The sequence below is a fragment of the Euphorbia lathyris genome, chromosome 2, assembly GCF_963576675.1.
Source record: "Euphorbia lathyris chromosome 2, ddEupLath1.1, whole genome shotgun sequence".
Lineage (NCBI taxonomy): Eukaryota > Viridiplantae > Streptophyta > Magnoliopsida > Malpighiales > Euphorbiaceae > Euphorbia > Euphorbia lathyris.
In genome coordinates, this window is record NC_088911.1 from 94,215,437 (window position 1) to 94,242,440 (window position 27,004).

The 27,004-nt window shown below is 37.4% G+C and overlaps 2 non-coding genes across 2 annotated transcripts; one reads left to right on the forward strand and one right to left on the reverse strand.

The window, feature by feature from the left end:
* The first annotated feature begins 1,367 nt into the window (after window positions 1-1,367).
* Window positions 1,368-1,474, forward strand: LOC136221088 (small nucleolar RNA R71). The gene has a single exon (XR_010684879.1). It is a non-coding gene; the product is annotated as a small nucleolar RNA R71 (small nucleolar RNA).
* A 1,967-nt stretch (window positions 1,475-3,441) lies between these two features.
* On the reverse strand, window positions 3,442-3,548 carry LOC136221207 (small nucleolar RNA R71). The gene has a single exon (XR_010684987.1). It is a non-coding gene; the product is annotated as a small nucleolar RNA R71 (small nucleolar RNA).
* Window positions 3,549-27,004: the final 23,456 nt, after the last annotated feature.

Here is a 27,004-nt window from a genome sequence, read left to right on the forward strand (position 1 = left end):
TAGGGTAACATACTGATCGATCGGCCAATTGAATAGACATTCTGGTGGGTTGTGGCTCTCCTAATCCTAGTTTAGCATATACAGAATATGGCATTAGGTTTATGCTAGCTCCTAGGTCACATAGTGCATTTTCAATATTTAAGCTTCCAATTGAACAAGGAATAGAAAAACTCCCTGGATCTTTTAGCTTTTTCGGTAGCTGCTGCTTGTTTTGGAGTATTGAAGAACAATCCCTGTTGAGTTGGATCATTGATATGTTTTCCAGCTTTTTCTTGTTTGACAGGATGTCTTTTAAGAATTTCGCGTATGTTGGCATCTGGGCAAGTGCTTCTACGAAAGGAATGTTGATATGCAACTTCCTCAAGGTGTCTAGCACCTTAGAATTTTGTTCTTCCAGTTTTTTGTTTATTAACCGCGGCGGAGGTGGCTTGTACACCTTTCCGCGTTCCTCCTGATCCTGCTCACTGGTGGATTTTTCTCATGCGGATTCTTCTTGACTAGGAACAGTTTATTCCTGCTCTCCTTCAGTTTCTTTGGATGTTCCTGCACACTCAACATTTTCATCAGTTGATAAAGTTGGTTGAGTTTGCTTACCAGATCTCAGAGTGATATGCATGACGTCGCCCTTCGGGTTTGGCTCCATGTTGCTTGGCATCATTCCCTTTCCTTTTGACGTAGATGCAGCTAATTGATGGACTTGTGTTTCCAGATTTTTAATTGACGCCTGTGTATGCTTCATGAACTGCATCATCATTGTCTTCATGTCTGGCTCTACATCTTCTTTTGGTGGCACAGGTTGTTTATAATTCTGCTGAGGTTGCCTCTGGTAGTGTCCTCCTTGCTGTTGTTGATATCTTGGTTGTTCCTGATACCTCGGTTGCTCCTGCTGGTTGGTCTGGCCTGTCCATCCGAAATTCGGATGATTTCTTGTAGCTGGGTTATATGTGTTAGAGTATGGGTTAGGTGGATTCCTCTGATTATAACCTGCATAATCGCATTCTGCTTGTTCTCCCTTCCCTTGCTTGACTCCGGGACAGTTGATGTTAAAATGAAGTCCTCCACAAAAATCACATATATCATTGAACGGTGGTTCGTTGTGGATCGAGGATACATTTATCTTGCCGAGCTGCCTGGCAAGTTGTTCTACTTGGCTTGTCAATTTTGACACCACATCTTCATTCCCCATTCTCTTTCCTTCACTTCTGGCAGAGTGCCAGTTATAGATCGTGCTTGCTACTCTCTCAATTAGGCCATATAAGGCTTAGGGTTCAAGGTCTTCAGGGTTCCCATTTGCAATGGATTCTATTTGGATCTTATAAATGTTGGTGACTCTATTGTAAAAGTTCTACATCTGTATCCATATGGGGATGCCATGATTGGGTACCCTTCTTAATAATTCCTTGTACCTCTCCCATGCCTCGGCTAAATATTCATCCTCTTCTTGCACGAAATGGGATACCTCGTTTCTGAGTTTAATGACCTGTCTCGGCGGAAAGTATTTCATCAGAAATACGCTGGCCATTTCTTCCCAAGTGGTGATCGTCCCTGGTTGCAGATTTTTCAACCAGTTCTTTTCTTTGTCTTTCAGAGAAAAAGGGAATAGCTTTAGCCTGACCACATCGTCGGAAACACCTCGGTTTGATCTGAAAGTGTTGCATAGTGTGATAAACTTCAGGATATGCCCATTTGGGTCTTCTGACTGGTATCCATTAAACTGTACTGCTGCCTACAACATTTGTATCATCGATGCTTTCACCTCAAACATGGTGTTCCCTTCGTTGGTCAACACGATGCACGACGAGTGCCCTTCGGTAGTTGGCCTCGAATAGTCCCTGATCCTCATGACAGGAGGATTGTTATTCTCTCCTTCTTCTTCTTGATTTGGTTGGACTGGTTGTTCGGGTGGTACCCTTCCAGTCATTCTTCTCTCTCTTTGTCGTTCTCTTTGTCTTGCACGTCGAGCTCCCGCTCTGTTTCGTCTACACGTTCTCTCTAACTCGAGATCGATAGGAAAAACAGGAGGTCTAGCTCTGCGCATAAACCGATAAAGACTCCTTCTAGCTGCACTATTTAGCAAACAGATTAAAAACACCTTGTTTCACAGAAAATTTCGTATAACATTTGTTGCTTTCAATCCCCGGCAACGGCGCCAAAAACTTGTTGTCTCCTTTGTGGACTCTAGCAAGTGCACTAGATACAAGTAATAAAGTGATAAGTCAAGTATCGTATCCACAGGGATTGATGACCAAAGTTTATGAGAAATAATTTGTGAACAGGGTGCTCGTAGTGCGTGATTCTTTTATATTGACAGATGTTGGTAGTCGTGAAAACTGGAGATTAAACAGATTACTTTACGTGTTAAAAATGATTAGTTGAAGATGATAACAAAGTGAACAGGCTATGCACAGTGGAACAGGTTGCCGTAAGCTCTACCCTAATGAATCATGATCAATGCAACTGAAGCCAATGTTTCTGCTTTAACTCTCACTTAAGTCAACTCTCGTGTGTTCTTAAGATTCTAAGACTTACTAAAACCAATAGCGTCCCAAAGGCTTGTTCTTTCTTGCATTAAGACTGAAGCAACATTTCAAAAGAGAAAACCCTTGATAAAACCACCTAACATTTCTACTTCGGGGTTGGATGCTTGATAGAGAGTTCAGTGAAGATGAAAGCAATGTCATATCATTCATCTAACACAAGCATACATGCATATGCAATCAAATATATAACCTCAGCAAACACTTCATGCATAAACATCGTTCATTCATTACTGGGATAGAGAACTTACATTATCGGCCCCTACTGGCCGAGCCCATTCAAAAGGATTACTCACTCATACAGGCGAGTGAGCAATCAGATAATTCAAAGCTTAGAAACTCCATCTCTCGAGCTCTCTCTCCTTCCATCAGGGGTTCCAGCGTTTGACCGCTGGATCAAAGAATGGCATAATCTCCTCTTGGTAGTGCGAATAGGCTGCTTCCAGTCTATTCGGCTAAATCTTTTCTTACCTGCATAAAAACACCTATAAGGCCTTCTTTCATGTAATAAAACACTACAAACACCCTTAATTCATTATAATTAACACCTTTAAATGTAGTCAATTTCATGCCTAACAGTAACCAATAGTATCGTTAGACCCAGAATCACCACAAACCAATTTGAAATTAAGCCCGCTTTGCTTAATATGTTGCAAAATAATGTAACATTTTATGGGTTACCTAACGAAAATCCTAACACCCACTTGACAAATTTCCTTGAAATTTGTGACACTTTTAAGATACCAGATGTGACTGTTGAAGCAATCAAACTTCACCTCTTTCCTTTCACTTTGAAGACAGAGCCAAAGAGTGGTTAACTTCTATGCCAGGCGCAACATTTGCGATTTGGGACCAACTAGCCCAAGCGTTTTTATCAAAATATTTTCCTTTAGCAAAAACCGCAAGAGTCATAAAAGAGTTAACATCTTTTTCTCAAAATGATAACGAAACTCTTTATGAGGCTTGGGAACATTTTAAAGAACTTCAACGTTTATGCCCACACCACCAATTTCCCGATGCACTTTTAATGCAAACATTTTATAATGGATTAAATCCTACAACTAGAGGTTCATTAGATGCTATGTCGGGAGGGTTATTTATGAAGAAGACATCAGCCCAAGCAAGAGAACTTTTGGAGGAAATGGCAATCAACAGCAGTATATGGCCCGCGGAACGTGGACATATACCAGTGGCAAAACCATCATCCTCAAACACATCATCGGGTAAAGGTATAGTGAATCTTGATCCAATTGCAATGTTACAAGCCCAATTTTCTGCCTTATCGTACAAAAATTGATAGGTTTATGGCACCGTGCGATTCTAACGGTAAGCCAATCCAAACGGATGTGCATTATGAAGGTATGAGCGAGATTGAAAAGGTAAATTTTGTCCAAGGGAAAAACCAAACTAACAATCCTTATTCTAATACCTATAATCCTGGATGGAGGAATCATCCTAACTTTAACTGGAAAGATAATAATAATAATGCAAATGCTAATCAAAATCGTACCAATAATTATCAAAATCAATCAAGAGATACAATCAGCACTTTATCTTCTAAAATCGACAAATTCATAGATGCTATCAGTGGAAAAATAAGTAATCACGACGATGGTTTTAAACGGATCGAAAATAAATTCGATTAGCTTATTAAAAACCACTCATCTAGCATCCATAATTTGGAGGTTCAAATTGGATAAATTGCTAAATCAATTCCATCACGAAAAGAGGGAAGTCTTCCCAGCCATACAGAGGAAAATCCGAAAGAGCATATAAAGGCTATCACTCTTCGTTCAGGGAAAAATTACTTAGGTCCGGAAATGCCCGGAGATTCGACTTTACCAGGAACTGATTTACCAAAATCCATGGAAGATACATTAAACACAGAAAGTTCACCAATTGACTCAAGTACAAAAACTTTTGTACCCAAACCACCTTTTCCACACAAAGTCCGAAATAAGGACTATGACAAACAACTTTTAACGTTTTTAGAGAAACTTAAAAATTTGCACATTAATTTGACGTTTATGGATGCGATTACGCAAATTCCTAACTATGGTAAGTTCTTAAAGGATGTAATCTCAAAGAAAATTAGTTGGGAAGGAATTTCATCCATTTCGCTAACTGAAGACTGTAGTTCAATAGTGTCTAGCAATTTTCCTACTAAACTCAAAGATCCCGGATGTTTTACTATTCCGTGTAAGTTGGGAGATATTGAATTTCCAAGCTGTCTTTGTGATTTAGGAGCAAGTATAAACTTAATGTCGTTGTCTATTTTTAATAAGTTAGGTTTAGAAGAAGATATCAAACGTACCAATATGGTTTTGCAATTAGCAGATCAAACCACTAAAAGACCATATGGTATAATTGAGGACGTTTTAGTTAAAGTTGACAAATTTATTTTTCCTAGCGATTTCGTTATATTAGACTTTGCATATGACGTTAATTGTCCACTAATTTTGGTAGACCGTTTATGAACACGGGACGTGCTCTAGTTGATGTGTCGGAAGGGAAAGTAGTCTTAAGGATAGGAGAAGATAAAATCGAGTTTAATATGAACAAAGCGATGAAATATCCTATGGAGGATTTCGCTTGTATGAAACTTGACTTAGTTGAAGAATGTGTCAATGACATTATTCAAAAAGAAGAAATAATAGAACCTATAATGGGAGAAGAATTAGAAGATAAGGACCCAGAGCCTTTGATTCGAGAAGATGGACCAGTTCCGCCTTCAATTGTAATACCCCCTAAATTAGAACTTAAAGAGTTACCAGACCATTTGAGGTACGCTTTCTTAAGCGAAGGCGACTCTCTACCTATAATTATCTCTAACAAGTTAACAAAAGATCAAGAAGAAAAATTGAAAGAAGTTGTTAGAAATAGGATAGGAAGTATGGGATGGCGGCGGTGCCCGTATGGTTACCACCTAAAGCGGCTCTAGACTTTCCACCCAAGCGTAAAGACAAAACTTAACGATTAAGCTTTGCATGGGAAGCTGCGACCGCAGGAACGCAGTAGCTCGGCCAACAGGTTCGGAAGATGATCTTCCGGTATCCTAAGAGCATACTTTTCCAGAAAATACGGCCGGAGGTGTCGCCTGGGATGAAGCACTACTTCACTTCACTTATGGTATTGAGGGACAACGGAAATGAAAAAGGGTTCACCTTTATTGCTAGAGAGAACCTGTTGGAGGGCAAAGAAAGGACAAATCCGAGGCTAATGGCAATTAAGAAGGAAAAGTCTTTGAATCCGGAAAGCAATCGACTTGGGTGTGTAAAGCATCTCGCTTAAGTAGATCGAAGCAAAGAAAAAGATTCCACTCTAGTCATGAAGCCTCTCATCAAGTTTTCCTATCTTCTAGATAGTGTTCCGTGAGGGATATGATCAACGTGGATACCAAAGGAATTAATCCTAGTATTGTAATGCACAAAATTCACTTAGAAGAAGATAAGCCACCTAAAGCAGATAGGCAAAGACGCTTAAATCCGAACATGAAAGAAGTAGTAAAAAAATGAGATTACTAAACTTTTAGACAATGGAATCATTTATCCTATCTCGGATAGTGAATGGGTTAGCCCAATCCATTGTGTACCTAAAAAGGGAGGCATAAACTGTTGTAAGGAATGACGAAGGTGAATTAATATCTACACGAACCACCACCGGTTGGAGGGTTTGTATAGATTATAGGAAATTAAACAAAGCAACCAGGAAAGATCATTTTCCTCTACCTTTCATTGATCAAATGATTGAAAGGATAGCCGATCATGCTTTCTATTGTTTTTTAGATGGTTACTCCGGATTCTTTCAAATTTATATTTACACGGATGACCAAGATCAAACAACCTTCACATGTCCTTATGGAACCTTTGCATATAGGAGAATGCCCTTTGGTCTATGTAATGCACCAGCAACATTTCAACGTTGTGTGACTGCAATTTTTAACGATTTCATTGAAGATATCATGGAAGTTTTTATGGATGATTTTTCAGTTTACGGAGATTCTTTCGATGCATGTTTAGGAAATTTAGATAAAGTTTTGTCTAGATGTGAAGAGAACAATTTAGTGTTAAACTGGGAAAAATGTCATTTCATGGTTGACGAAGGAATTGTTTTAGGCCATAAAATATCTGAAAAAGGATTAGAAGTGGATAGAGCAAAAACTTCAGCGATAGAAAAATTACCCCCTCCAACTACTGTTAAGGGAGTACGGTCATTTTTAGGACATGCAGGTTTTTACAGACGATTTATTAAAAACTTTTTTGTGATTTCCAAACCACTTACTAATTTGCTTATGAAGGACTCAACCTTTGATTTTAATGAAGATTGTGTTAAAGCTTTCGAGACATTGAAGACAGCTTTAGTCAGTGCACCCGTAATTGCTAAACCCGATTGAGATTTACCTTTTGAAATCATGTGTGATGCAAGTGACTTAGCCGTAGGATGTGTTTTAGGTCAAAGGAAGGATAATAAGCTACATGTTATTTATTATGCCAGTCACACATTGTCCGGTGCTTAATTAAATTACACCACACAACCGAAAAAGAAATGCTAGCGGTAGTTTTTGCATGTGATAAGTTTAGGTCGTACTTGCTAGGATCTAAAGTTATTATATATACCGATCACGCAGCTTTAAGGTATTTATTTGCTAAAAAAGATGCAAAACCACGTCTGATTAAATGGGTTTTGTTATTACAAGAATTGGATATAGAAATTAAAGACAAAAAGGGAGTAGAAAACATTGTCGCCGATCATCTATCGAGACTTGAGGATGAAAATGGTCCTATAAGAGAAACTATCGGTATACGAGATGATTTCCCTGATGAATATCTCTTTCAGATAAAAAGTGTCATGTCACCATGGTATGCAGATATAGCAAATTATCTCGCAGTTAATATTGTTCTAGAAGGATTAAGTTTCCAGCAAAAGAAAAAATTATTTTCCAATGTTAGACAGTATTTTTGGGAAGATCCCTTCTTGTTCAAAACATGTGGTGATGGTATGATTAGGAGATGCATTAGTAAAAATGAATACGGGTCTATAATGTCAGAATGTCATTCAAGCTCTTATGGAGGGCATAACGACGGTAGTAAAACAGTAGCTAGGATATTAGAACATGGATTCTTTTGGCCTACATTATTTAAGGATGTTCGTTCGTTTGTTATTCGGTGTGACAAATGTCAAAGAACCGTGAATTTAGGAAGGAAAGATGAGATGCCTCTCACGAACATGTTAGAAGTTGAAGTCTTCGACGTGTGGGGATCGATTTCATGGGACCTTTTCCCCCTTCTTTTGGTAAAACTTATATTTTAGTAGCCGTAGATTATGTTTCAAAGTGGGTTGAAGCAATTGCAACCCCGATGAATGATTCTAAGGTTGTCCTTGAATTTCTTGATAATATTTTTTGTAGATTTGGATTCCCAAGAGTTGTGATAAGTGATGGAGGTACCCATTTCATAAACCGTAGTTTTGAATCACTTATGAGAAAATATGGAGTACACCACCGCGTATCAACGCCATACCATCCTCAATCGAATGGTCAAGCGGAGATATCAAATAGAGAACTCAAATGGATTTTAGAGAAAACAGTTTCGTCTTCAAGGAGAGATTGGTCTTGTAAACTTAACAATGCGTTATAGGCATACCGTACTGCATTTAAAACACCAGTAGGAATGACACCATACCGATTAGTGTATGGGAAAGTATGTCATCTGCCAGTAGAATTAGAACATAAAGCTTATTGGGCTATTAAAGCACTTAACTATGATTTACAACAAGCTGGTAAGAAACGTTTGCTCGACTTGAATGAGTTGGATGAATTACGACATTTATCTTACGAAAATGCAAAAATATATAAAGAGAAAGTGAAAAAATGGCACGATGCCAAAATTAAAGTCAAAAGCTTTAGCGTTGGAGATAAGGTGCTGTTATTTAATTCACGACTCCGATTATTTCCAGGTAAACTTAAGTCTAGAGGGACAGGACCATATTTAGTCGTTAAAACATTCGACTATGGATCTTTAGAACTTGAAGGACCTAACGGAGTTCGCTTTAAGGTTAACGGTAATAGATGCAAAATCTATTATGAAAATGCTCCAATTGAGAAACTTAAGTTCATAACAAGATTCCATGAAGATTAATTCGTTAATTTTCATGTACTTCTTTTATTTTATTTTATTTTTACACATTTTTATGATTTTTAGTTTTTTTAGATGAATTTATATCAAGTTATAGATGGATAAAAATATATTTAAGTCATGTTTTTAGTCAGATTTTAGGTAAATAGTTCGAATCAGAAGAAATTAGCAATTCTCGGTCGAGAATCCAGGATTCTCAGTTGAGAATTTGCATTTTCAGAATTGTCCAAGAAGGTAAGCGATTTTCTGATCTTACCGAGAATTTATATTCTCGGCCGAGAATCAGAAAATTGGGGTTTCGACGCCTGATTTCCCTGAGGAATCAGTGTGTTGCGACCGAGAATCAGGATTCTCGGTCGCAACACGGGTGTTTTTAGCACCTGTCAGCCTTGTTTCTTCCTCCTCCTACAGACATAGCTATTCAAACTCGAAAAATTGAGTTTCTTCAACTCCAAGAGGTCTAATTTTATGCTTTTTCGCATTAAAAAGACACATTATTTCGTCCTATGATCCCTATAAATAAATTCAAGAGGTTCAGATTTCTGTTACTTACTTTTCTATTCATCTCTGTCAGACAAAATTCTGATATTCTAAATACCATTTTTAAACAAAGTTCTAGAAACCTTTTGTTCCTCCAAACACTCTGACAACTAAGCACAGATCTTCCAAGAAGATTGCCGCTTCACACAATAAGCGTCCTGACTTGTCAGAACGCTACGATGCGCCATTTACTATATACAATCATGATGAAGGCCGAAGATATTACCAACATCGCTACAAGTTTTTCGTTGGCATGCTGTATATGGATGAGTTCTTAAATGATGAACTTGGAATCAGTGATGCGCCTCCGTTGAGAAGGCTCACTAAGGGATAAGTGTACCCCGTCGTTATCAAGTAATAAAATCTGGACAAGTCCAGGTATCGAATCCATAGGATTTATTTACTACAAGTATCAAGCTACTTGGTCTCAGGTGTTATCTAGGCTATGTGGGTTTTGAGTTTGTTTTGTTTAAGTTAATCTACTCCTAGTTGAATTATGCTACTCCTAGCTAAGTTATCTAATTCTAATTACGTTATTCTACTCCTAATTAAGTTAAACTACTCCTAATTAAGTTAAACTACTCATAGGTGATCTTTCACTAATGCAATTACCCGAAGGAACATGGTATGAACGATAATAATGAAGATAGATTATTAGGTCAATAGATTAAAAACCTAATCTAAGTCACTTGTATTCAAGGCGATTAACCCTACTTACCCTCCTGAAGTCTCTAGTGCGTGATTCCCTTGTAAGGCCGAAACTAGGTCTAAGGCTCAGCAATTTGGGCTTAATCAACTAAGAGGTCGTCAATCTCCTAGGCTCTGACTAGGTCAGATTCAGCTCACAATATGTGCCTACTAGATTTTGGGGCTTTTGAATGAGTTAAACCCATTGAATAAAGCATAAGACAAAGATTAAACAAAGAATCATAGAACAAAATAAGAGTTAAGATATTATTAAACGCGAAGAATATTGTCACGAGATACAATTAGCCTAGGATTCATAGACTGTATCAAAGAGTACAAACAAAGAAAGATAAAAGGAGATACGAAAATCCCTTTCAGGAAACCTGTCTACTCTGCAGCTGGCTTCCTAGGTCTTAAGGACGGACCTTGAATATTCCTCGGTGAGCGGAGCTTCGAAGGTGCTTCAATGAAGGTTGAAGGAGATGGGGGAGGTGGAGAGGAATCTTCAAGGGTGAAGGCTAAAGTAATTTACAATAATGAAAGATAATCATAATTCCTAACAAATGGAACAATTTATAATGAAAAACTAAAACCTATTCCTAATGGAAAACTAATTAATAAAACCTATTCCTAATAAAAGGCTAATTAATAAAAAGCTTTCCTAATGAAAGACTAATTAATAAAAAGCTTTCCTAACGAAAGACTAATTAATAAAGAGCTATTCTAATGGAAAAATAACTCTCCAATTATTATCTAATAAAAACTAATTTATCTTTGGGGATAAATAATCTAATTATTTAAATACAAAAAGCCCAAAGATAATCCCTAAAAATCTGTCAAAATATTCTGCATGACTTTTATTTGAATTTGATGCGCCGAGTGGGTCCTTGATTCTGATCCTTAAAAATCTCCACATTTATCTCTAAAAATCTACACATAATCTCATAAAATATTATTTAGATAATTCACCCAAAATTAATTAATTATCCTACCAAAAATCCTTTTTTAATTACCAAGTCAAATTTGATTTATTTTTGGTAGGTTAATTTCTTAATTTTGGGTACAGATAAAGCTCAAAATAACATATAGAGATTAATTTATTAAAAGTGACAAAATACTTGATAAAAGTTAGGAATATTTAATAAAAAGCTAAAAAGTAATTTAAAAACCTAAAATTGACAAAACAGTAATAAATTGCTATTAAAGTAAATAAAAAGAAAATAAAAGATACAAAATAGTCCCTAAAACCGTACTAAAAGATAGGGGTTTTTGACCCCTATCAAACCTCCTCACACTTTAAAGTTTTACTTGTCCCCAAGTAAACTAAAAACTAAACCCGCAATCACAAGCCAAGCTAGAAAACCTCCTGGTTTTACTAGGTGTCTGGCATAATTTCGAGCATTTGTAATTACATGCATTCGAAAGTACAAAATAGAGACACGATATCCAAAAGCCGCTTTTCAATTATCACATGTCATATTTTTAAGAAAAGGATACATGTTTAATTAAACGAGCTTAAGGGGATAGCTAAGTAAAACACCTCACCATAGGTAGTTCACTCAATTCACACAATTTTGGTGGCTAAAGTGTTTACTCTCGGCTTATGTTCTTGCTTAGGATTACGTTAACTTTGCACGTTCATCCGAGTTCCTCTACTATGCTAATGACTCCGATGATATCAAAAACAGTCTCACATTGGGGTTGTAATGTGGTTAGAAGAGGGTTAAAGGTACAACAAGGGTTAAGAGTTCTAGCGCTAGAAAAACAAAGTTAAAATGACTTTAGCAAATATGAAGTGACTGAGCTTTTTATTCATTTTTTTTTCTTGAGACGTTCTGATTTTAAGAACTGGGGAATGAAGTTCTCCCCTTTTTGTTCGTCTCTTTTCTTTTCTTTTTCTATTCCTTTTTTCTCTCTCTCTCTCTTTTTTTAATAGTGATGCTCATTCACCTCTTAGCCTTTTGGCTTGCTACTAGAATGCCATAACAAAGAAAAAGCGCTAGAAGAAAACAAGGCTCAATACGAGCCTTGAAAAAACTCGGGTTAGGTAACAAACTAAGTGATAGTTTGCAAAAATTGGGTTAGAACGAAAAAAATCTACAATATACAAAATACAGGCTCAAAGGGGCTTCCTAGAGTAGATGAAAAAGATAAAATAAGCTAAAGAAAAAGATTAATTCTAATGAGGCTGATTCATCGTTTAACATCTCAAATCATCGCATGTAGGTTCAACTCAGTATTAGGTGCAAAATCTGTAATCTTTCCACAAGTCAAAGCATTCACACAAAAATGTCAAGAAAAAGAGCTTTTTGATGTTCGCTCTTGGGCTCAAATTCAACTCACAATTCTTGGGTTTCAAATTTGTGCTTACTAGTTCTCCCCAAACTCAAGTTTAATATCACATGCCTTCAATCCTTAAGTTATCTACCTAAGTAATGATTTTAGCATTTCTTCAAAAGTGTGGTCTAAATGCAAACTTTAGCTCATGCTTTTACAGATACAAGGATTGTGTCCTACACCTAAACTAGTTGTCATGCAATCTTAGATTCGGTTTTCAGTCCTCAAAAACAAATAACGAAACTTTAACTTCGGATAGAGTGTACAATTCTTGGGATTATAACGTACTAAAACAAATTAAAATAAAACAACGCGACACGAAATTTATTTATTTATTTATTTTAAAAAAAAATTTCAGCTCCGTTCGGGATTTAAAAATCCCGAACTGTTGCTTATCGCGGCCGAGCTGCTCGGCGAGCTGGGGTGCCCAGCTCGGCGAGCTGGGGTGCCCAGCTCGGCGAGCTGGGCCTCCCGGGGCGAAATTACGCTTTTTTTTGCCAGCTCGCGTCGAGCTGGCAGGCAGAAGGTCGGGAATTTTTTTTTTATTTATTTTAAACCCGAACACTTAAAAAAAACGTAAAAGAAAACTAAACAACTAAACTAAAAGATCAATGTATAATCTAAATAAAATAAACCTGAAAAGTTTTATTAAAACTTGGGTTGCCTCCCAAGAAGCGCTACGTTATAGTCGGTGAGCTCGACATAGAATTCCCGACTAGGTGTATGCTGACATTCGCGTTAGGAATTCAAATTCCTGAATAAATAATCCGTACCTGCAAAATGGATTATCAGTTTCAAAGAATTTTAATGAAAACAAAGGATCAAATTTAAATAAATTATGAAAAAGTTTAGTTTGCTCCCTTTTTGATTCTCTAGGTAGATCAAAGAGAATGAAAATTTCTAGACATGGAGCAAATCCGAACTCTTCTATTTTTGGATTCTTCTCTAGAGGCTCAATTTCAATTGATTCCTTAATTAATATTGAAACTTTTGGTTTCTCATAATTAGGGATCAGTTCTTCATTGTTAATGGGAAAAGATATTACGTTATCAACCCGACCTACCAAATTGGGTTCTTTAATTGATTCGTCCGTGGTTGAATCAACTAAGATCCCTTTTTGTATGCATAAATTTTTAATTGAGGCATACAAATCGTTAGTTTGATCTTCGTGAGTAGATAGAAAGTTAAGCAAATGCGTAATAGACTCCTTATTTCCAATGTTTCTAGCCATTTTCTAAAAAAAGAAGAATCATTAGAAATAACAATAAAAATTAAAAACAAATATTCACACAAAAAGTATAAAGAATTGTATATAAACAAGTATAAACGATATAGACAAAGGATATTCACAAAAGAATGCCTAAACTAACAAATCGACCTTTGGTTTGATATTGCAGAAGAAATAAATCCCCGGTAACGGCGCTAAAAACTTGATGCGCCTCCGTTGAGAAGGCTCACTAAGGGATAAGTGTACCCCGTCGTTATCAAGTAATAAAATCTGGACAAGTCCAGGTATCGAATCCACAGGATTTATTTACTACAAGTATCGAGCTACTTGGTCTCAGGTGTTATCTAGGCTGTGTGGGTTTTGAGTTTGTTTTGTTTAAGTTAATCTACTCCTAGTTGAATTATGCTACTCCTAGCTAAGTTATCTAATTCTAATTACGTTATTCTACTCCTAATTAAGTTAAACTACTCCTAATTAAGTTAAACTACTTCTAGGTGATCTTTCACTAATGCAATTACCCGAAGGAACATGGTATTAACGATAATAATGAAGATAGATTATTAGGTCAACAGATTAAAAAACCTAATCTAAGTCACTTGTATTCAAGGCGATTAACCCTACTTACCCTCCTGAAGTCTCTAGTGTGTGATTCCCTTGTAAGGCCGAAACTAGGTCTAAGGCTCAGCAATTTGTGCTTAATCAACTAAGAGGTCGTCAATCTCCTAGGCTCTGACTAGGTCAAATTCAGCTCACAATATGTGTCTACTAGATTTTGGGGCTTTTGAATGAGTTAAACCAATTGAATAAAGCGTAAGACAAAGATTAAACAAAGAATCATAGAACAAAATAAGAGCTAAGATATTATTAAAGGCGAAGAATATTGTCACGAGATACAATTAGCCTAGGATTCATAGACTGTATCAAAGAGTACAACCAAGTAAAGATAAAAGGAGATACGAAAATCCCTTTCAGGGAACCTGTCTACTCTGCAGCCGGCTTCCTAGGTCTTAAGGACGGACCTTGAATATTCCTCGGTGAGCGGAGCTTCGAAGGTGCTTCAATGGAGGTTGAAGGAGATGGAGGAGGTGGACAGAAATCTTCAAGGGTGAAGGCTAAAGTAATTTACAATAATGAAAGATAATCATAATTCCTAACAAATGGAACTATTTATAATGAAAAACTAAAACATATTCCTAATGGAAAACTAATTAATAAAACCTATTCCTAATAAAAGGCTAATTAATAAAAAGCTTTCCTAATGAAAGACTAATTAATAAAAAGCTTTCCTAACGAAAGACTAATTAATAAAGAGCTATTCTAATGGAAAAATAACTCTCCAATTATTATCTAATAAAAACTAATTTATCTTTGGGGATAAATAATCTAATTATTTAAATACAAAAAGCCCAAAGATAATCCCTAAAAATCTGTCAAAATATTCTGCATGACTTTTATTTGAATTTGATGCGCCGAGTGGGTCCTTGATTCCGATCCTTAAAAATCTCCACATTTATCTCTAAAAATCTGCACATAATCTCATAAAATATTATTTAGATAATTCACCCAAAATTAATTAATTATCCTACCAAAAATCCTTTTTTAATTACCAAGTCAAATTTGATTTATTTTTGGTAGGTTAATTTCTTAATTTTGGGTACAGATAAAGCTCAAAATAACATATAGAGATTAATTTATTAAAAGTGACAAAATACTTGATAAAAGTTAGGAATATTTAATAAAAAGCTAAAAAGTAATTTAAAAACCTAAAATTGACAAAACAGTAATAAATTGCTATTAAAGTAAATAAAAAGAAAATAAAAGATACAAAATAGTCCCTAAAACCGTACTAAAAGATAGGGGTTTTTGACCCCTATCAATCAGCGATGATATGAATCGCTATCTAGAGAAATTAGGGTGGACCAAGTTCGCCCATATATATGAGGTTTCCTATTATTGGAGATTGGATTCTCGAATTTTTCTGTACAGTACGCTTCGTGAACAAGCGACGTGTGCGTCTTAGTTTTTGTAGATATGGTGAAACCTTTACATTTGGATACCCTGAATTACATGCCTGGTTTGGTTTTCCCCCAAGGGATACAACCATACATCGTCCTGGCAGAGATATGACATCCTGCGACATTTGGAGGATGCTAACCGGATTTTGGCGTTTCAATCCTCGTCTCGCCTACAACCAATCCATCAACTCCAATTCGATGTTATATTTACATAAATTTCTGTGTCACAGTTTGTTCGGACGCACGTTTAGCAGTGTTGTCAAAGACACGGACTTATATGTCCTTGGAGATATTTTCCAAGGCAATACAGTTGATACCTCCAAAATTTTGATGGAAGGTCTTGTTGCCGCTTCTCGATCCAAGGATAAGAAGATTGGTTTCGGCAATATCATATGTGGGATAATTCTCGGGGCCAAGGGGACTATTTATGTTCCTTGGAGTGATGCTGAATCCTTTCCAACAATGGACTATGAGTTCTTGGAAAGTGAAGGCCTCGTGAGACGTATCTTTAGGACAAGCCCGCGTTTTCTTTCTACACCAGAACGGCAAACTTTCGTGCAGTTAAAACTAGAACGTTACAGGGCCATGCGAATCCCAATTCATAGGGATGAGTATTTAGATTAGTTTAGTTCGTTTTGATTTTGAGTTTGTAAATATTTTTGTTTTGTTTATATTAAATTTTTCTTTGTATTTATGTTTTGATTCATCTTGTACATATATGTTATTCAATAAAATTTCAATTCATTTTAGTTCATTTCTTAGTTTGATTCTGGTTTATATTAATTCCAATTCTATATGATAATCCACCAAACCTTTATTAAATCCATTTCATGTTAATAAATTCTACTCATATGAACATGCTAATGATCTTAATGAACATGATAATGATTTTAATGAACTTATATGATCTTATATAATGATTATCACTTATATGAGTTGAACTTATTTTGATTAATTTCTGTATCTGTATCTGTATCAAACTTAACAGTTTCAGGTTGTAAACAATGAATTACTACATACATAAATTTACATTTAATTGCATTTAAGATGATTCATTTAACTTATATGTTTTAATGTACATTAATGATTCATTAAAACTCATTAAGGCATTCATGTCTCATTATTTTTCAATTAATAAGGATAAACCTTTGGTTTTCCTTGTATTTAATGCTTTTTCATTTATGTTTTTAAGTACAGGTACAGTTTTACTTAGTTTCAGGACATAATTACTTAGAAAATTGCACGAATGGAGTTAAAATGCGCAAGTTTCAGCCACCAGGGGCCGATTCTCGACCGAGAATTAAATATTCTCGGTAAGTTCAGCGAAGGCGTGTAAATTTCAGAGAGATTTCTCTCTGAAATTAATGTGTCGCGATCGAGAATCCGGATTCTCGGTCACGACACGCGTAATTTATGGCCGATGGAGTCCGATTTTGGCACTAAAATTATCCTATTCCTATTCCTAATCTACCTATAATTCACTCTATTCAACCCTATATATACCTACTCCTTACACAAACATCAAATCACCTCAATTTTTACCCAATCCCTCACTCTAAACTCTTCCCAATACTCTACTTTTACTCTTCCCAATTTATTCATTACTATTCATAATCAATTACCCCTTCATCTACCTTCTCTTTCATTCAATTAACCCTTACCATTCCAAACTCTTCTTCAACCTTTTGCTATTCTCTCTACATCTCTTCTTCTCTATTTTTCAAACCCTAACACCAACCATCATGCCTAGAACCAAGGTTTCTGCCAATCGCACTAAGATTACAGAGGTGAATCGTCTTCGTCTTCGTTGCGGAGCTTATTTTGATATAGCTTCCGAGGAAGAGGCCGCTTGCTTCACTCATTTTTCAAATTTGAAGAGGGAGTTTGTGGACATGCACTTCCTTGACTTTGATTCGGTAAGAGAGTTAAACTTCTCTACTCGGATTAATGCTTACCTTGATACTTTAGGTTGGAAAACTTTTGTTTCAATGAGATTTCCTAGCATTACGGAATACATTGTGGAGTTTTTGGTTACTTTGAAAATTAATAAGAAGAAGACTTCTATCTCTTTTAGAAATAATGGTGTGACTTACAGGGGCGGAGCTAGGGGGTAGGGGAGGGTCTCCCGACCCTCCGACCCTCCGGAACACCCTTGACGAACAGTGGTTCAGTTCCGAGCAGCCCCCCCTAAATAGTTAAAAGTAGTACTTATAATATAGAATGTGATTATATGACATAAAACTAAGTTTGTATAATTGGTTGTAGTGATAAATGAATGAATCTCTACATCCCATTGGTCCTATATTCAAATCTCCCTCTCTTCACTTTTTATCTCATTTTAATTTTTTCCTTTGAACCTCATTCTCCTTTAAAAATATCAATATTAAGTATCATTTTTAATCATTATTAACTCATTCTCCTTTATTATTTTTAATTGTATTTTTTTAGTTACAAAATTCATGACCGAAAAGATAATTTGACGAATAATTTCTCCAATTGACCAAACTTGTCAACGTTAGGGACAAAATTGCTCTTGGCTACCAACGTTAAGGGTAAAATTGTACCATTTTAGACGTTAGGGGTAAAATTGTTCTTAGGTGTAAACATTAGAGTATTTTTGCACCTTATCCTTACTTTATATTGAATCTCAGTTGTTTTGTACCTTAATGTTTCTAATTATGATCAAATTTATCCTTATATTATCAAAAATTTGAAAATTTTGATTTGACTACTATGAATCAAATCCTTAAGTCGTTATTAAGAAAAAAAAATCTCTATGCAATGGAGCCCCTCCGGACTTTGAGCTCTGGCTCCGCCACTGGTGAATTACACCATTGATTATGAAGCAATGGGAAATATGTTTGGTTTCCCTACAAGCGATTTCTTTGACAAACCAAAGGATTTTGATAATGATACCATTTGGAATACTCTTTCGGGTCAAGACTATTTTAATTCAAAAAATACTTCAAGCAAGACGATTAAGGACAATTGTTTGTTTTTCTTTCACAAATTCTTGAGTTTTTCGTTGTTTGGTCATGTTGAGAGATCCAAGATTCAAGTTCGGGATTTGTTTGTGATGAAGCTCTTAGCCTAGTGGTTGAGAGCTTACCTATGCCTTGGGAGGTCATGGGTTCGAATCACATCCGGGTCTGGTGGGGATTTTTCTTTCTTCTTTATAATGTAAGCGCATTGCGCAAATTTTTAGAAAAAAAAGATTGCTTGTTGAAAGGTTTACGGGTTGATAGCATTGGCATGCTATTTGATAATTTGTATCGTGCTTCGAGGGCTCACACCATTCAAGTCCCTCTTGGTAATTTTATTACCGCTATAGTTTTGGGTGCACGTGGAGAATTGGCCGATTATGACATGTCTTCCTACCATGGATATGTTCCTCTTTTGAATATTTCGGCTCTTGAATGAGCTCACTTATTGCTTACTTTGGTTCCTCCGGTTTTTGTTTCTTATGATCCACGTATTGCCCATCTTCGTGGTAATATTGGAGGAGGAGCTTCGAGTTCCCAATTTGTAGGATGCTTTCGTTCTTCCATCGTCAAAACGTTGAAACTTCACCATCTCCACCGGATTCACCTTCCAATGTTTAGGTTTTATCTTTTCTATCATATTTCTTTTGTTGTTTTTAAATTATGTTTGGTACAATGTTTCTATTTTTATTTTGTTTGGTACAATTTTATTTTTTCAATTATGATGAATGCTTTTTCTATTTTCTTAGATGAATTTTATCTTATTCCGTATATGTTATTTCGTATATTTTTCGTGTTTTATCAATTTTTGCACCAATGAGGACATGGTCCAAATTAAGTGTGGGAGGAGATATTGCATATATCATTTAATTTTTACTACGACTTAATGCAACAAAATAACTTTTAAAGCAACATTTTTAACATTATTCAATATGCAACAATCGCTTTATGCAAATGCAACACATTTTGTAAACATTATTTTCATAAACTTTACATTATTATTTTTCATATGTTTAAAATATATTTAACTTATGATTATTTTTAGGTTATCGTTATCGTTAGAAATAATATATTTCTATACGGGCAATATTTTTAAAATTTTCATAAATCTCCGATACGATTTTAAGTAAAATTGTCTCGAGTGAATGTATTTAAGTAAATAAATTCTTTCTTTCAATCTCTATTTTCTATCATGCAATTCATGATACAATAAATCTTATTTTAAATTTTCAAATTAGGTTTATAAGCATTAAATTGAACTAACAAATTTTAGCTCGGTTTGATTTCGTCTTACATTAACACCAATTGAAGTTTTTAAGGAAACTTTAGCCATAATACATGTTGAATTTTTAAGTCAATATAGGATGAATGTGCTATTTTTCTTTTTCCCAATTTACAATTCATATTAATTAATCAAGTAGTCATATTCTTAACTTTTGGCCACGGTTGAGACCAACCTTATCACAATCGAGGTATGAAAGGGAAGAAAATTAAGTACCGTTTACTTTGGCCACGATTGCGACCACCCTTATCACAATCGAGGTATGGAAGGAACGTTTAAGTAGAAATTAAAGCGTGTTTAAAGTTTAAAGTAACGATTGCGTTCACCCATGGCATGGTCGGTACCTCTTAAGCGAACACAAAGCAAATAAAATGCGTATAAAGTTACGATCGAGACCACCCTTATATCGAACGTAACTAAGCAACTAATTAACCCAAATACTTACTCATTTCATGTAATAGTTTAGGTTTGGGAAAAGAAATTTTGTGCTTTGAAATGCCTTGAGACGAAAGACTCAATAACATGCGTGCTTATACCGTCTCGAATACTTCAATTTAAAATTGAAAATACAAGACGAAGGATATATCACCTTTATACTAAGTTAGTTTGATATTTTGCGTATAAATTTGCCATGCGAAGTTAGTCTTTTCGGCTTAACTAATTTAAAAGCATAATAAAAGATATATGTTTTATTTTCATAAAGAGATTAGTTAAAGAATAAATTCAGTGAAATTTTGCTCGGGACTAGCAAAAGATTAAGTGTGGAGATTTGTTAAGCCCAAAATATACCTAAAATATCATTAATATTTACATCAGTTTTGTTATAAAATCATACTGTTTATATCTATTTAGAGTACTTTTACGTTCGAATATGTTTCTTTCATGCAAGGTACCTAAATATTTGGTAAAATCCAAATAGGAATGAAAAGAGGTCAAAAACGAAGGAAACCCCTACAAAAGGAGTCAAAGACGATGAAAATCAAATGCGCCGAAACGAGGACGAGGACGAAGTCAGAAACGGAGAATAATCACCCGTGTCGCGACACGCGTCGCCTTGATACTTCCCCCTTTTGTTCGAAGGCTGAAAAAACGGTTTCTCCATTCTCGGCCGAGAATTTACATTCTCGGTAAGTTCAGATTTTCAGGCAGCCCAATATACACTTGTTCGTTTTCAAAGATACGCGTCCGTTCGATTGGATAAGAACGTCTCTTCGTAGAAGACACGTTCCTTAGACTCGACTCCTCAACATCTATAAATAAAGAGTTGATTTCAGAGTTGATATGATATATTGAAGAGAAGATTTAGTACAGAATTAATGCAGAAATTCTGAGTTAAGCAATTCAGAGTTAGAAGTTCGATTTTGTAAAAAGCAATATGATGTACACACATTGTTTATCAAATAATTACAAACACAGTAGCATTTAGATTTAGATTAAGATCTGTTTATATTAGTTTACATTTTGGTAGTAAAAGTACCCGTCTCTATTTCGAAGATTCAACGAGAAGATTAAGTAGCGGATTCGACCCCGGAGCCTGACAAACTCTAACGAGGTTTGACGAAAGGATTGACGACCTGGAACTTGAATGTCGTTTTGAATACTTCCATGCTTTCTGTTCTCTGTAAACTTGTATCAAATTTATACTTCATCTAATAAAGTTTATGCAATTCAATAGATTTTTATGTAGCACTTCTGTAATTGATCCGAAGTGAGTTCTGGTGTTTTCATTAATACGTAGTTGAATTCAATATCTTTACAAGGAAACTTTGTTGAACACTTAGGCAAATTAATTCTTATGCATATAAGTACTAATTTGGTTAAAGTAGTGATGACTTGTGGAGAATTTTCGATTAGCTTCCGTCCCTGTGGGGGCGTCGTTGGGTTCGACGGGGGGAAGCTCCGATGCCAAAGTCAGTATAAAGTATGAAAGAGCAAACTGAATTGACAAAGTAGGGTTTCTGGGATTGTGTGAACGTGTACCTTGATAGCTTGAGATGCAAGTTATATATAGTCATGAAGTTGTAACCTTTAGTAACTAGAAAGTCTCCATTAATGCTTCATTAATGGCGGTTACTGGTTTCCTTCAAGTATGCCTGTTAGCTTATTAATAGCTTATTAATGGTCTTTATTGCGGGATCGGCTCAGCTGTTCCGCTAGTGGATTGAGAGGTTATGGCGGATCGCGACATAGACATAACTACGGATCTCTTGTGGTGAAGTCTTGGTGATCCACCTGTCGGATCTCTTTGCTTGATACGCCATTACATCTCAGTATCAGGTGATCAATACGCGGCCGTTCTAAGCGAATATCTGCTTTGATCCTTTGGATAATATCCCAATGTTATCAGAAGCCCCCCTAAAGTTCCTTTAAAGTCCTTTAGGGCTTTTGAGCTTCTTCACGCGCCGTCATGATGACTTGCATTGATGGTCACTCTGTTCGATGCCAATCGATGGGTGACACGTGTCGTAAGCACGCCGCTCGAGGAAAGAGAAAATGTCTTCTTCCTTCCTCTCTTTCTCTTTCCACTCCATTTGCATTCTTCTTCCATTTTCCTTCGAGTTTTTTGCCTAGAGTCTCTCGGAGTTCAGAATCCTCAAAGCCTTAACTCCCATGTAAGTTAATCTTTTCATTCTATTTTTCTGAATGTTTAGGAGTTCTTCTTCATCCTCCGAGTCTACATTTGAACTTTTTAATTTAACCACTTCTTCCGAAACCGTAGTTAGCTGGACTTCTTCTTCTTCGGAAAATTCCGATTCTTCCGAAGGTACTGTCAGTTGCGACTTAGCTGAGTTGCGTAACTCGGCACGTAATAACAATCGAACTCATTCAGATAGGATTCAGAACTTTCCTGTCGCCGTCACCTGTTTTTCTCCGGCAGTAGATTCTAGGCAACTTTCGGGGATGGAGGCATCTTCTTCAGCCCCATCTAGGAAAAAGGCGCCTCGTGCGGAATCCACTTCCTCCCGTATGAGCACCGCGGATCTAGCAAATCTGGCGGATCGCTTTCCTTGGATAAAAGATTACGAGACTAAATTGGCGGAAGCTCATCAGAGACCCGCCTGTCCGCCAATGGGGTATTTATCTGTATACAGTTGTCACGTAGAAAGAGGGTTCCGGCTTCCTCTTCCTAAGATGATGGCGGACATCTTAGCTTACTTTGACATCACTGTCAGCCAGCTGCATCCAAATGGCTGGTTAGATGTAGCTCTGGATTGTTATTTAGCTTCAAATTTAGGGATAGTTTGTAACCCCCGAGTCTTCCGAACACTTCACAAACCAACGAAACGAAAGGCCGAGTCCTTTTACACCTTTGCTAAATTTGGTACCTATTCACCGTTCTCTGGCAAGATGTCCAATGTCCATCTCTGGGATGAGAAATTTTTCTATGTAAAGATAAGGGAGGGCGAGTCTCTAGGCTTTCCGTTGGTTTGGAATGCCAAACCTTTGCATATGGCTGGAGACATGCGTATACTGACGGACAGTGATGAGAGCGTGGCAGAAATCATGAAAAGTGTCAAGGCGGATGCCGGACATACGCTGATGCCTTGGACTTCATGATGAATGATATTCCCTTGATCCGCCAGGATGGGGACAAGACCTCTTATGTGAAGTTTACAGAACTCGATGAAGGTAACTTTGTTTTTCCTTGAACCTTGATTATTTTATTGTTCTTTTGCCAGGGGTTTGTCTAAGGCCAGTCACGCTCTTGTAGAGATACGCAAAAAACTGAAGGAGGATGAGGCTCGAAAGAAGGGGCAGGCAGCGGATCCCCAGAAGGGTGCAGAAAAGCATCCCGCTAATACAATGGCTGATCTTCCTCTGCAGAAGAAGAAGCGTACAACTTCCGGCGGACGAAAGTTTATGGCGGATGCCATGAGAGCCGCGATGCCCACTGTGGAGAAAGAACAGGTAAGCTGCTTTAATGTTTCTTTTCTCCATATTGTGAATCTAAGTTTTGACCTTCCAATCCTTGTGCAGATGGTGAAGCCTGATCTAGGCGGTTACTGGTCCGCCAAATATGGTGACGAGGGATCTTTGAGGCATGAATTCGTCATCAATGACCTGGACGAAGCTCTTGGTCAATTAGGCGAGGTGCGGAAGAGTCAAAACCAGATCCCGGGATCAGCCCATGTTCAGATGGGAAAAACGAAGCTTCTCACGGTAAGTTCCTTCTATCCTTTTGCATTTTTGGATGAAAGAGTGATCTCCTTTGGGGAGAGTTTTGCTGTTGTTCTTTCGCTTGAATGGGCCTTTGCATTGATAGGTATACACCCGTATGCATGCCATGGAAGCGGATCTCCTTCAAGGAGTGGCGGATAAGGCAACCATATAAAGGTTGGAGAAGGAGATCGCCGTTGCCAATGCGAACGCTGCGTCCGCCATTGCCCTAAAGGATGCTGAGATCCTTAATTTGAAGAAAAAAATGGATGTGGACGCTAAAGAACATGAAGCTGCTTTAGAGGAAACGGAGATCTTGGCAGGGGAGCGAGCTTGCTACTACGGCGAATGGATCATGGCGTATGTTCAACTGGCACATCCCGAGATTGATTTTACAGATCCGGAGTTCGTGGTTCCTGACGTGGATGTGGTCCTTAAGTATCGCAAAATCCCGGAAGTCAAGGACTACATCCGCGATCATATTCGCAAGGTGATGAATGGATCCGCTGAAGAAAGCAAACTCCTTATCAACCCCGCGCCAGAGGACCTCGATAAAGTGGTTCCAAAGGCGAGTGACCAGAATGAGGAGCTGATAACCGATGATACCATTCCTCAAGGAGAAATTATTTCTGTAGAGAAGGAAGCCCCACTGGAGGGCGCATCTAATGTAAAAGATGCTAAGGAGGATGCTCCTGTAAATGTTTAGTTTTGTAAAACTAAGTACAATTTTTAATCCTTGCTATAACTATTTATGTTTACTTTATGCTTTGTGCAAGTAAATTTATAGGCTTTAGGATTGATTTGAAGTAGGTGGCCAGCCATACCCCATGGTGTGAACCTTTGCGAAGGCTTGAAGCTTTTATTCCTTTAGAGGAAGTTAAGCTGCCTTAGGGGATTGATTTGCTTCCTATCTTTGAGGTGAATCGATCCGCCCTTAGGACTTATGAACCCTTCTTTGGGAAGGATGTAAGAGAGTGTAAAGATCTCGCATCCGAGAAATGTTTTAACTCTATCTCTAATGGTGATCATTTAAGGATTGATCCGCCCATGAGATTGTTCTCCTATCTTCGAGGAGAAAAAGTAGCTATGTCGTGATAGCATTACTTTTTTGTGTGGGAAGCGATCGTTGGGTGCCCCCCTTCTTTTTTAGGCTGGAATATTTATATTTCTACAAGAAAATACTTAAAAAAGAATGTTGACAAAATAACAATTGCTTTTTATTGAATGGCGATACGCCTTATTACAACAAGCGGGTCTTATACGTGAGCCTCATTAAAACCTTTAATAAGAAAAACCTCATGGGAAAAAGCTTACTAAAGGAAAAATAGTACTCAAGACCTTGATTACATTCTATTTTCTGGCGAAATATTTGCGGAGATTTTGGAAATTCCATGTACGCGGCAGCGTATTTCCCTCCATGTCTTGAAGTTTAAATGTGGCGAATCCAATCTTGTTGACTATTTTGTACGGACTTGTCCAGGTAAGTCCCAACTTTCCTTTCCCTTCCTTAGATTGGATTTTGTCCGCTTTGCGGAGCACGAGGTCTCCCACATTCAAGTTTACAAGCTTGGCATTTTTATCATGATAAGCTGCGATCCGCTGCTTGTAAGCTGCCATGCGTACATATGCCTTTTCTCGCTTTTCCTCCACTTGATCAAGACTTTCTTTCAATCTTTGGTTGTTTTCATTCTCGCAATAGAATGCAACTCTGTCACTTGGGACCTGTATTTCAACTGGAATTACAGCTTCCACCCTGTGAGAAAGGGCGAATGGCATCTCGCCTGTGGCTGTTCTGGGAGTAGTGTGATACGCCCATAGGACGCTCATTAACTGATCCGCCCACTTCTTGTCATGCTCCCCCAATCTTTTCTTTATTCCTTTGACGATCGTTCGATTTGTAACTTCGGTCATACCGTTAGATTGAGGATAATAAACTGAGGCGAATCTGTTCTGAATGCCCAATTTTTCACAGAAAGTTTTGAACTCTTCACAGTTGAATTGCGTTCCATTGTCAGTGATAATCGTGTGGGGAACTCCATACCTTCCTACGATGTTATCCTTGACGAACTCCACCATTCATTCAGCATTGATAGAGGAGACAACCTCAGCCTCTACCCATTTGGTGAAATGATCCACAACCACTACCACATACTTCCTCTGTCTTCGGGTAGGAGGAAATGGTCCAACGATATCAATTCCCAGACTGCAAAGGGTCGACCTTCGATGATGGGCCTTTGAAGGTGTTTAGCTGTGTGTGATTCATTTGCATGAATCTGACAATTATGGCAAGACTCTACTAACTTTTGAGCATCAAGTTCCGCTGTTGGCCAATAAAATCCTGCTAACCTGAATTTCTTCAAAATGGAGGCAGATGCCTCATGGGCTCCACATGTGCCTTCGTGCAACTCTTTGAGGATCTGTTGTCCCTCTTCCGGTGCGATGCATTTCAGCCAGAGGTGGCTAAAAGACTTTCTGTATAGGCAATAATTTATCACGGAGAAATAGGCCGCCTTTCTTACGATCCGTCGAGCTTCCTCCTTGTCCAAAGGCAATGTTCCATCTATTAGATATTGGCGGATTGGTGATCTCCAATCACTCTCCACAGACATGAGTAAGGATACCATCTCCGAGGCGAATGCCGGCGCTGTCTTGACCTCAAACGGGCATTGCAGATCCGCCCAATGCTTATTGCTTGAAGCCATTTTGGCTAGGTGATCGGCCTCTGTGTTGGATCCTCGAGGCACATGGATCAATTGCCACTTGGTGTCTTTGGCTTCGAGGTGATTTAGCAGTTTCTTAACCTCGTCAACATATTTGGCAAGAATGTCATCTTTTACCTCGAAATTTTTGATCACCTGGTTGACCATTAATTTGGAATCGCTATAGATTACGATCCGCTCGGGAGTGATTTCCTTTAGCAGGCGGAGTCCCAATATTAAGGCCTCATACTCCGCTGCATTGTTGGTTGCGAGGAAATCCAATTTTGCTACGTAGTGTAGCTTTATATATTGGGGACCTTTGATCACGATGCCAATACATGCACCTTTTGCCGAAGAAGCCCCATCTGTGTACATTGTCCATTCCTCAACTTTAGATTTGGGGAGA